Source organism: Patiria miniata, unplaced genomic scaffold (genome assembly GCF_015706575.1).
Source record: "Patiria miniata isolate m_02_andy unplaced genomic scaffold, ASM1570657v1 HiC_scaffold_7, whole genome shotgun sequence".
Taxonomy (NCBI): domain Eukaryota; kingdom Metazoa; phylum Echinodermata; class Asteroidea; order Valvatida; family Asterinidae; genus Patiria; species Patiria miniata.
In genome coordinates, this window is record NW_024037074.1 from 777147 (window position 1) to 789597 (window position 12451).

The window sequence follows — 12451 nt, forward strand, 5'->3', positions numbered from 1 at the left end:
TTCCTTAACTACACGAAAAGAAAGGAAAGTCCACACTAGGTATGTGAAACAAGTCTGTGTGTGTGTGCGTGTGCATTTGGTTCCACAGCGGTATCTGGATTGTCCATGTATTTCTTGAACCTTGATACAATGTAGCTTGCTAGTATAACTTACATGTGTAAGACAAAGGCCAAGGTCATTAGGATTAAAACAATAGGATTTTATTTCATTTTATTTTTTTTTGAATAGTTTTTTTTTTAAATTTTTTTTTACGAAACAAGTGTATGTACATGTAGCTTGCTAGTATAACTTATAAGTTTGGACCCCATAAGACAAAGGCCAAGGTCATTAGAATCGAAACAATAGGATTTTATTTTATTTTTATTTTTTTATATTTTTTCCCCCACCAAACCAATATACATGTGCAAATGTAATGATTCACTCAAATATTAGGGCCCTGTACACTGTCTACACATGTTTTGTGTATAATCAATGTGGCTTCTTAACCTTTTTTTCTTGGACAGTCATAGTTTTAATTGAAACAACAGGAAACAAACACATGTACATGTACATGTATACCAAAACTTGAGACTTGCACTGTAGTACATGTACATGTTTATGCAGCTCTGTAGGTTGTTTTTAGGATTTTGAGTCACTTTAGGACCCCATAGGCCAACTGTTCACATTATTAAAACCCAAAGAAATAATGTCGTGTTGATAACTCAAGCTTATTCAAATAAGTATATATTCTTTGGATTATTTGAAAATTCCTATTTCCATGTAGGCCTTGTAAATGCTCAAAGGATTATGCTAAAAGGATTTGCCTTTGAGAAATGTTTTGCTTTAGACTGAAAATATCCAGTCAGTTTGCTTAAATCACATACAATGACTTCTCAACAGAGAAGCTAAAAACAAAAATTCATTATGGGATCATAGCCTAAAGAAAACAATAACGATGCCAATGAACGTTCCATGTGACCCAAGTAAGTTGATGTTAATAATAGAGTGTTGTTATGTGATGGAAATAGGCATGGTTGCGGGGCATTTGTGTTTTTGATTGGTTGGGCACAACCCGACCACTCTATGGATTTGTTGCGATTAATCTTTCTTTCTTTCTTTCTTTCTTTCTTTTTTTTTTTTTTCTGCATAGTACGTTTCCGCGGGTTTTCTCCTAAACGGTATATGATATGAACTTGTAACTTTAAACATATATCGACCCTCACTCGGAATGGTGCATATTACACTGACGTCATAATGATGTCATCGGGTGTCAAATTACAAGCGATTTCGTTGAAAAAAATGACGATTTTCTTTCATCTATAACTCTTCAACAAAATGATCAATTATGCGCCAATCTTGTAAACAGATAGACCATAAATTGATAACATTTTTTGTCATGTACGTGAACTCACTTGACCTTTACTTCCGGGTCTACCGGAAGGTCAAAGTTAGGTGAATTCAAAATGAAGACATTAGCCTGAAATCGAAACAAAGCAAAATTTCTTCCAAACGGTTTACGGTCTGATCATAAAACCTTGTGGGAACTTGTACCATGTTACGAAGATGTTATAACTGTTGTTACGTCATCATGACGTCATCAGGTATCAAATTACAAGCAATTTGATTGCACGATTTGACAAAATACTTTGTCCTATATCTCTTGAACTAAATAGAGTATCGTGTTCGTTTTTTTCGTGAGGTTGTAGACGGTGCCTTGAGCAACATTTCTTATTCCCGGGCACAAAACTGCTTGACCTTAACTTCCGGTGTTACCGGAAGTGCAATAGAAACTGAATCTAACTCTAACATGGAAGCATTTTACTACAGACAAATACATTATGGAAGAGTTAAGTGAGGAATGCCAATCACAAAAACATTATTTTGACGTCATCCACGAAAGGGCCTCTCCAGCGGCACAGAGAAAACAGTTTAATCTTTTAAAATGTTAAAACCCTCAATCTAATTTTTAAGATATATTGCCCCTATATATCCTGTGAGCAATCGCAAATGAATTTGCAAGGTTTCATAATCATGACATCATCAGACCGGAAGTTACTGTAGGGAGAATTCAACAATAACCATTTTATTTTTAATTTAAATCCATCATTTGATCCCTGTCTCATGACTTCGTTTTGGCCCCCCAAAAATGACATCTGTTACACTTAATATTGACCTTTTGCTTCCAAATACTGTGACATCATCAAACTGGAAGTTAGCTGTTATTATTACATACACTTAATTTCCATGTTTTCATGCGTTATTTTTACTTAATTATAAACAAGTGTCCTCCCTTCCCTGTTTTGACTGATGACGCCATCAAACCGGAAATAACTTGTACGTGTACCCAACTGTTTACTGAAATTTATCACAACTTAAAAGACACATTCTTTTTGTTCAAATAATTGGTACTTGAAATGTTAAAGTTCTTGGTCCTTTCTTTCTGACATAAACATATTCATAACTTACTTGGACAATGTCTAATGAAATGGTTGTCTACCCGACCACTCTGCGTTTATAACAACAAACGCGAACCTCTAGTTTAACACTACTTTTCTTGTTGTCACTAAGGTACCTCACTGAACGAATCAGGACGCCCAACTAACGGGGAGGACAAAAAAAGGACTGGAGAACACCATTAAAGAATTGAAGGTGGGGTTTGGAGGATGTCTTGCATTGGCCAATCCAGGATTTGTCAAAGGATTGGGACAGTTTTGTAGTACTGGTGCTCCGTAGTTGGCTTTTTCGCAATTTTGCGTAAAAGCCTTTGTTTTTGTTCTGATTTTTTTTGGGGGGGCTTTTTTATTTCTTTTTGTCGCCAAAATCCCATAGACTTTGTGCACGTTTTTTCTGTCCACCACTTTTGACATTAATCTTTGTCATACATCATTCAAAGTTAGCATAAGCATAGTCCCTATAGCAAAGATGTGTCCTGAAGATTGACGTCATGGTGACGTCATCGACTAATTTATTATAGGTTTTTGAATATTTCATTTTTCCCATAGACTTTGTACACAGAAATTAAGAAAACATTGTCAATTTTCAAAGGGCATTTTCGACTGTTTGCCAGTAATTCATTTACACCACTATTTGTCCAAGCAAAGACCCTAATTCAAACAACATCGTGTAATGATGACGTCATGATGACGTCATCAGGTGTTTATTTATAGTCAATTAAATTGTGACACTTTTAATATTTAAAAATGCATAAGAAATCAACCGTACGCGTCCGCAGCATTCTGTTGCCGGCAAGTGGTAGAGTAGGTTGAGGTCTTCATTTCATTCAGTGTGCGTGCAATCTTGGACCCTTGCTTCCGGTCGAAAAAGGCCACAACCGGAAGTGGCTTATTTTTTAAAAGCAGTAATAGATATGAACTTGCTTTTAACGGTGTTAGTCACTTGGCTGATAGTATTCTTCAAATCATCTACCGATGACGTCGTGCAATCTTCGAGCGCCCTCTAGCGACAGGTTGAAAAAATTTTAAATGTATTTTGAATAGATGTCTGTGGTGAAGTTTGTCGGAATCACCTTAATATTGGTGTATATGATGACCTTGACCCACTTAAGACGTGTGCGTAGTTTTAGGCGAATGACGTCATCAGACCGGAAGTTATAATAAAAAGACTCTTTTTCATTTGAATATTCCTGAAAAATCAACCATGGCAGTTATATTAGTTTTTACTTCAATTGTCGATTCAAGGGTAGGTCTAAAATATTTCAAAGCTTCGAGGCAATAAGCGAACTCGGACATGCCCTGCGTACGCTTAAAAGTTCAGGTTGACAATACATCTGCTTTAAAATATGCACAGGACGTCCACAATGTATATGTACATGCACATACCTTGTACATACGCACATACATCGTATGTCAGTCAGCCCGCAGAGCACGTGTTGCTGAGGTCAAATCCTGTCCACAGTGACTGTTTAGCAGATTCCGCCTAACTTTGACAGATTTTATGTTCATGCATGCGCATAGTCAGGGACGTATAATTGATAAAAAAAATCATAATGCAGAAAAGCCCTATGTTACGTATTTAAAGGTGCAGTGGGATTTTCCACAAGTCTTTTCCTATACAACACTGATATCTTACTGAGTTGTTCTGAACTTCGGCCAAGAATTACTATGAGAAAGACAGAGAAATCGTATTTTTTCGCGCTGTCATTTGATTCAAAATATTCCCAAGAGTCAGAATATCAAGTACTATTTTATGAAAATGTTTCAGTTCAAAGGCAAATCACAAGTTTTTAAAGGTGCAGTTTTTCTGCAGTGGGATTTTTTAGCCCATTGACTTTGAATTTCATCTAAAAATATGCGGACTTTGGATAACTGTGCGCTGAATTACCCCAAGCTAGACTTGCCCTAAATTAAATAGCTGGGAAAAGTGTCACGATATCAATAACACTATTTTCTACTCACAATATTAGTTGTGGAGACAGCAAATGGCAAGTGAAGTGCGCCGCGCCTACGGCGTACGCGTAACCAAGCTCCTTAGCAACTTTAAAATACGCGCTATAAATTTGGCTTCAGTAAGCACCCAACTATGCGGTTTGTGCATGCAGTGCAATGCCAATGCGCCCAATTCCGCGCCGCACACTAAAAGAGCCCAACGCGCAACAGCGCTTTCGCTGGTACGCTGTACTACCAAGCACTCATGCTTGCGCACTATGTACATTTTATGTGCGCAGCTAAAAACGCCCAATTTCTTATTTCTACCGCCCTATAAAGACCAAACCGAACCTGCAGAGTATCAGTTTCAGCACTACAAGCAAGGGTTACATTAATAGTCACTAGAGTCATGTTTCTCCAATGTCCTAGGGTGTAGCCAGTAGTGTCACTGAATGACTTGCCACCGAAGGACCACTCGCCCCTGCAGGCCGCCCAGGAAGATTGCGTGCATGAGTGAGGTGGAGGACTTCAGCGGGAGCTTATGGAACACGGCCTGAGCTGTGCACAGGCCCGTCGCCAAGGGGAGGGGGGGGGTTGGGGCCTGGTGGGGCCGGGCCCCCCTCGGCGAGCAATTGGCCCCCCAAACGGTGGGTCCCCCTTGTTGGTACTATTTGGCCCCTCCTGATGCTCGGGGCTGGCGACGGGCCTGGCTGTGCACAAAACATACAGGTTAGTAATCATCTCATTGGAGAGGGCATCCCCTGCCAAATTTCTGGGTCAAAATTTCATATTTCACAAGTTCCTCATTCAAATGCCACCTACATGAACATGCACCGAAGCCAATGAATTGAACAAATCTCAACCAGTTAACTTCAAATGGTTGTTGACATGTACTACTACATGTTGACATGTACTACTACAGATAAATGAATGTTTGTAGTGCAATGGTAAGAATAATTTCATGAGGTGACAGATGAAATGTTCCATTCCACGAGGCGAAAATTTTACCTCCGAATGAAATTATTCTTTCCATTGCACGAATGTGAAACATTCATTATTTGTTTTATATAACACCTGAATAAATCCTCGTCATCTGATTGGTTGACTTTTAATAGCCAATTTATTCAAGTTAACAACTGTTTAAAAGTTCGACAAGTTCAGAGCTGTCCCATTTAATTGATGTAAAAGGTTGAGAACTATCATATTCATTTTATCTCGATTTAAAACTATTCCACAAGTTTAGAAGTGTTATTACCAATTCATGCAAGGCAAGTTAAAAGCTGTTCCACAAGTTCAGAACTTGAACAGTGCAAAAAGTTCAGAACTTTTACATCCAATTTATGTAAGTTAAAAGCTGTTCTGCAGTGCCACCATTCGCAGCAGTCAAACCGTGCAATGGAAGTTAACAAGGTAACACTTATCGCTAAGAGAAGGAGTTTGCCCGGTGTTTTTAGCAGTGGATGCTTAATGCGTTGCGGCACCTTAAAACCTTTTTTTTCTTTCTTGAAGACAAAATCGACCGCGAGAATAAGCAACACACGCGATCCGCAGATAAAGTGTTTTTATATATCTTGTATGATTTCCTGTAAAATATTGTGCAGGGATGCTGAGCAAGAGCTTGGGACAAATATCCGCCGTCTGCAAATTGACAACAGTGAGCTACTTAAAACAAACCAAAAGATGGAGAGGCTGCCTGAGAGACCTGGCTGCCTCCAGGCAAGAGTGCAGCGGCCTGAAGCAATCCATTGCACAGATGACCGCGGCACAGGCTGGCATCACGGCCGAACTATCCCCCGCTAAAACCATGAAAAATGATAAATCGAGAATATTTTGAGAAAAACAGGAATTTGTTGGAAAATATGTTTTGCCCCCCTCTAGAAAAAATCCTGGCGATGCTCATATTTCCAGCTCTTGCACGAAACTTTACCCGAAACCGTGTATTTAGCTTCACTGCGCATGTCTGTCATTACGCGAGGAGCCAGGCGCGAGTAAGCTGGGGGAAGTTATCGAACGCACTCCTCTTAAAATTATTCTTACCAAAAAAGGATAATTTACATCTTGTAAAATTTTTTAATCCTGCCCAGGTTCCAATCTGAAGTCCATCCAGATGATCCTTAATAAGACAGCAGACGGTACAGGCATCAACTCCAACACCCTAGCCTTACAGATGAAGGGCCATCCTGAGCTGAGGGACTAGCTTCATGTCGTCACCTCATGGGGGCCTTTGCCTGTCTACCCTGGGGTGGTCAACTCAGAATTACCTGGTAGGTACAGTGGACTCTCTGCCCAAAAACTCTTCCTTTTAAGGAAAAAGGTTAGGTGGAACTCTTGACTGCATTGTCGCTCAACACCTTGCGCTGATGTTAAGATATTGGATGATCGTAGTGCAGTGTTTATACAGCACTCTTATACCACACTCTTGGATTGCTCACACTTATTACCCCTGTTCATCAGGCCATGAGAACACTTTCCTGCTGAAACTCGAGATCAGCAGTATCTTGTCTGCACCCCCCACATATACTCAATGGAGAGAGGTAATTGTAGTAATGTATCTTGCCCAAGAACAACAGCGACGTGTCCCCTGTCAAGGTTGACCCAACATGACATCATGCATGAGTCAAACATGGGAACCTTTTGACCACAGGATTCTGCATGCTGAATAAAATTCAAATCAAATTAGGTTTTGCCCCCCCCCCCCCGACATTTAAACACTGTATACTCAGTGTGTTACCTCCTGAGTAAAAGTTGGAAAAAAACGTCGGCGAGGGGCAAACCCTAAATTGACGCAAAATTCCATCTTATGTATGCGATACCCGCTGCTATGTACATCATATCCCCTTAGATCGGTGGATGAGTGGTAAGACATCTGCACTAGAAAGCAGGAGATCGTGGGTTCGAGTCCCACCCGAGTGATTTTTTCCAACTTTCACTCAGGAGGTAACACACTGACCATTTATACTGTCCGTTTATACTGTCCGTTTATACGTCGGTGCAAGGGCAAAACCTAATTTGATTTACATCACCCCGACGCAAAATTCCATCTTATGAATACTGCATCAAATAAGTCATACATCTTTTGCATAAAAACATTTGTTGTGGGGGAGAGGGAAGTACCTCAGACAGTCAGACCACCATTTAAACAGAAGATCTGACCTGACACGTGTACATGAGGACATTCAGGGGCCTCATGGTTCTGACATTTAGTGCGCCTGTAAACATTTAAATAATGTTGAACCCTGTGTCATAGGTCAATCAAACAATCTACACACTAGCCAGCTGACAATCTACGCCCTTGCCAGTATCAGACTTTAAACGGCCAGCAAGAACCTGCCGTTTTGAGTCTGTGTTTAGATTAACCACCATTTTGCTCGTCTCAGTTTGAATATTCTTTGGTCTTTTTTTTTCCTCAGAGGATCTCAAGACATCTATCACCAGGCATCTTCTCAACATGCATCTCGACCCCAAATGGCAAGCTCAACTGAACCAATACATGGTGTCCAAATTTGTGCCGGTTATGCTGGATCAGTACAAAGGTTTGTTAAAATAAACAAACAAATGTCCCGATAAACCAAAAAGGGAAACCGACGATTATTTCATTATAAAATATATTGCATTATTATAATATAACAATTGTAACAAAATAAGGAGACAATGCTATATTTTTAAAAATAATAATAACTCATTGTTGAAATCAGTACTCATCAATTGTAACTTGTCATGATGCAATTTTGTGCTCTAAATTAATAATGAAATATACATATTTTATAATGTAAACATGTTTTTTTATTTTTTTATTTTACTGAAACCAAAGAGACTATTTGTCAATGTTCAAGTTATTGTCACATCTTGCTGTGTGCAATGAGTTCGTTAGCAGGGCTCAAGTTTTGTGTGAAAACAGTACCTGAAAGTATTATTTACTGGACCAATGTACATTGGCAGTTAAAATTGAAACACTGTTACTTAGAGCCATGTGAATCATTTGCAGTTACCGGGAGAAGCATTGATTTAATGACAAAACTCTGCTCAAAGTCAAGATAGGAGTGGTACCAAATACCCTTTGAAAATATTCCAACTGAAATTGTTTCGTGTGGATGAAAACTGAGGTGGTGTTGAAAGAGGGTGTCCACGGCACATTTTAACATTATGCATTAGCAATGGAATCCAGTTACAAGACACCCCAAAAAAGTGAATGTATTTCCTCGGTTTTCTTAAAATGTATGCTATCTGATCAACCTTCAACAGGTTAGTTGTCATGCACCCTGCTTAAGATTTGTAGCAATTTTGTTGCTTCAAACGAAAGTAAAGGCACAAGAAGCAAATAATCATATGTACCTCATATGAAAGTTGCAGTCATTAGGATTATACAAGAAGTGCATTTCATTGCTTCTGATGGTAAATGGGAAACATCAAATGTGAAAATTTTTAATGGTCAAATGAGTCTTGCATATGTAGGATTAGTCATGATCACGATAATCCGAGACCAGATTTGGGCAGCACTTGCAATCATGAAAGGCATGTATTCATCAGAGTGCAATGTGTAATTAAAAAACATCAAGATGAATTTGTATTCCCTTTGTTTTAAGTTACCAAAACTTCCAAAGAATTTATATACGATTTAGAAGTGTTTTTGTCATTTCGCATAACCATCACTAAAGAGTGAAATACATTTGAACATCAAAACAATGTGAGTTACAGTGAAGTGCAAAATTATTTATGCAAATGCGATAAGGTTTTCTGTCATGGATATTGGTATGAACGTAAATGATGTGGATATGATTCGCCTACTTTAATGTACATGTAGTTGTATTTGTCATTTATTATACATGCACACCATATAGTTATTAAACTTATCAGAATTTATGTGCTGTAAATTTTGGATTTTTGTGACTTGGTTTAAAAATGAACAGTCACTTCTTTCATTTCCAATGGCAAATTATTAAGGTGGATGCGGTGTTTAAAACGAATCAGACTTTCTATTATATAAATGGTCTAGTTTTCTGGCAACGTGATGTTAGAAATGAACTCTTTTGAACTTTTAATAAAATTGTATTTTCAATGGCAAATTTTATATTAAATACATGTACATGTAGATCTGAGCCAATTTACTTGTTTTAGTCAAATTATTCTGTGTGAAAGATTGACCATTTTTTCCTCTGGCTTATTTCATTGGGTCACGTTAAATTTCTTGGTTATAGATTCCCAATGTGTCCAAGTAGATATCATGGCTAATGGAAAGTACTCAAGAAAAATAATCACACCCAAATTGAAAATATCTTTAAAAATTAAAGTATCTTCCTTTTCTTGTACATATATTCAATGGGGAGTGCCCAGGGGAGTGCTGATAAAATCCTACAATTGTGCACACTAAATTACTAATGAGTAATAGAGTACTGGGGCGGATCCAGGAATTTTTGCAGGGGAGGGTGGTTCATCTGCCAAAAAGTCAGAAAATGTAAACAGGGGGGGGGGGGGGGGGGGGGGGGGGGGGGGGGGGGGAAGCGGGGCTGGTTCCATATTTCAATAGGGGGCGCTGTTCAAATTCGACGATTAGTAACACTAGATTACAGATTGGTGTACCGTATTTTGAACAGGCGGACATTATACCAGTATAATTTTTTAGGGATTTGTATGATTGGGGGGGGGGGGGGGGGGAGCGGGGCTGGTTCCATATTTCAATAGGGGGCGCTGTTCAAATTCGACGATTAGTAACACTAGATTACAGACTGGTGTACCGTATTTTGAACAGGCGGACATTATACCAGTATAATTTTTTAGGAATTTGTATGATAATTTTTTTTAAAGGTGAGTACCCTCAAATGACCTGGCCCATTTCGGTTCTGTAGGCCACATTTCTTGCGTTTACCACAATTTGGTAAATAATGGACTGAGCTGCAGCTCCTAGTATTTGCCCAGATACGTAAACACAAAAACATACATACATAATCTTTACACCGTTCTTAGGGAACTTTGTTCTACTTTTTTTTCATTTTAAGGTAGCATTTTTGGTATGGGGGGGGGGGGGTCAATCTCTCTAGGGGTTATCCTGCCACCAAGTCTATGTTAAAAAGTTTCTACCGGTAACTTTAACAGCGCCCTCTAAACAAATCTTTGAGAGTGGCATTTTCGAAATTTCGGACTAGCTTCGGAGTCAGTAACGTAATCATTTCCGATACAAGCCTGTCATAACTTTGGGCTGTCAACAACAAAAAAATGCTCAAAGCAAAACAAAGACCGATACCAGTTTATCCCGAAAGTGACAAAATAACATCGCTGGAAGTCAAAGCCAAATCTTTCAAACGAAACCAATGTTTAGTACGGAAATTCCCAAGGTATGACGTATTGCCCACGTGAGGGCGCATACAGGTGGTGTTGTTTTGTGACACTGACAGGTGCAAAATGAATGGTTACAATTCACATGTGGCGGTTTGTTGTCATGTCAGTGCTGCATGCACATGTCACAATGAAAAGACCCTGTACTCAAGCCCGTCTTGCAAGTGTCGTCGCCATGTTGGGTCACTTTCTCCGGATGTTTTCATGGTGGTATCTCTGCTAATTTGTGAGGTACTTGGTTTATGCGTCCGCCGTCAACTCGATTTTCTTAAAACCTGAAAAACTGCAAGACGTTCATGGTCCGGTCGTGAGTATTTAGCAGGGAAAGAATCGTTACTATTACCAAGGTTGCGATCATGGCGATTTGCATTCACAAAGCGCGGGATTCGCAATGGTACCAATCCTGTTGCATAAACCGCAGATATAAGATTCTCACATAATCCTATTTAAACATTTTGGATTTTGAGCATGTTAAGGAAGTGACAATTAAGCTAGTGGTTACTCACGTACATCACAATATGTGCATCCCCCCCCCTCCATGTTGAAGCACTAGAAAGTTTTCAACATATTTAATTGGCATGATCGAAGATCAATCTGACAATTGATAATTATTATGTGCCAAAAATAGGGCTGATGGCTTTCAGGGACTTCATTCATCCTTGCAACATATCTCTCTCTGTTATTTTAGTCTCTATTGTATCATAGTGGTGATATGAAGTAGTTTCTACAGGAAATAATTAATGCTGGGTTCCTATATTTTCAATAGGACCCAAAGAAATATTGATTGTGAAAAGAGTGCAAAAGTCATATCCGTCACACCTTTTGTGACGGAAATGATAATTATTATATTACTTGGCTTTTGGAGGTATAATTACCTTTTCAAGTTGTTTACTTTACAAATTATGGCAGTAGGTACATATTGAGAAATACACTGGGACATGTATTTTGAGGGGGTTTTGAGGGAGTATTGTAAAGAATGAGCATCTTGGCCATTATTTGAAAGAGTTTTTAACACTGCACATAATAGGAGTCGTGTTTAAGTTAATTTTACTGCTTAAAAATCTAATTTTCATTGTATATTTTTTCGATTGATAGTGCCTTAAAGTGTCGGGACATGAAAGTAGACACTTGATACTGAAGAATGACCCATAGGCCCCTTTTTAATAAGAACTTGCTGGGAGTGTACATGCAGGAAGAAATTCATGATAAACATCTCCAGCATTTAGGATAGAGATAAACCCACGAATGATTCTAGCGTAAGGTTGATGCATTGGCAGTTGTACTGTTTAACTATGTTCACTATAGAGTGTCAGTGGGTACATTGAACTTTTTGAAAAGAAGCTGAAACAATTAGAAGCAGTAGGTGAAAATTAACAAAAATCCACTTTGACAAAAGTTGTATATCATAAATTTAATTTAGCTAGTTAAACTGTGCACATTAATTTACTTGTGCTTTTAACAAATTCAATAAATATATCAAATCTGATGTCAAAAAGTATTTTTGTCCTCTGCAGGCTGAGTGTAAACATTAAACTGAAATCCACAGGCAAAAGGGGAACTATGTATTGGTGGAGTGATTATGGATGTGACATTTACACATTTAAACATTTAAAATAATAAACAAAATTCTAAATTTTTCCAAAAGTTTTAACAAAACTCAAATTTTAAAAACAGGAACCTATTTTTCGCTATCTTCCTTTGAGTTGAGCATGCATAACAAAAATAATCCAAACCTATTCAATTTGCTAAAAGCTAAG

At 38.4% G+C, this 12451-nt stretch overlaps 1 long non-coding RNA gene across 1 annotated transcript; it reads left to right on the forward strand.

Annotated features, from left to right (window-relative positions):
• Nucleotides 1-2528: 2528 nt before the first annotated feature.
• LOC119744320 lies at nucleotides 2529-7866 on the forward strand. Its single transcript, XR_005273557.1, has 4 exons — nucleotides 2529-2628; nucleotides 4794-5093; nucleotides 6449-6628; nucleotides 7775-7866. It is a non-coding gene; the product is annotated as an uncharacterized LOC119744320 (long non-coding RNA).
• Nucleotides 7867-12451: the final 4585 nt, after the last annotated feature.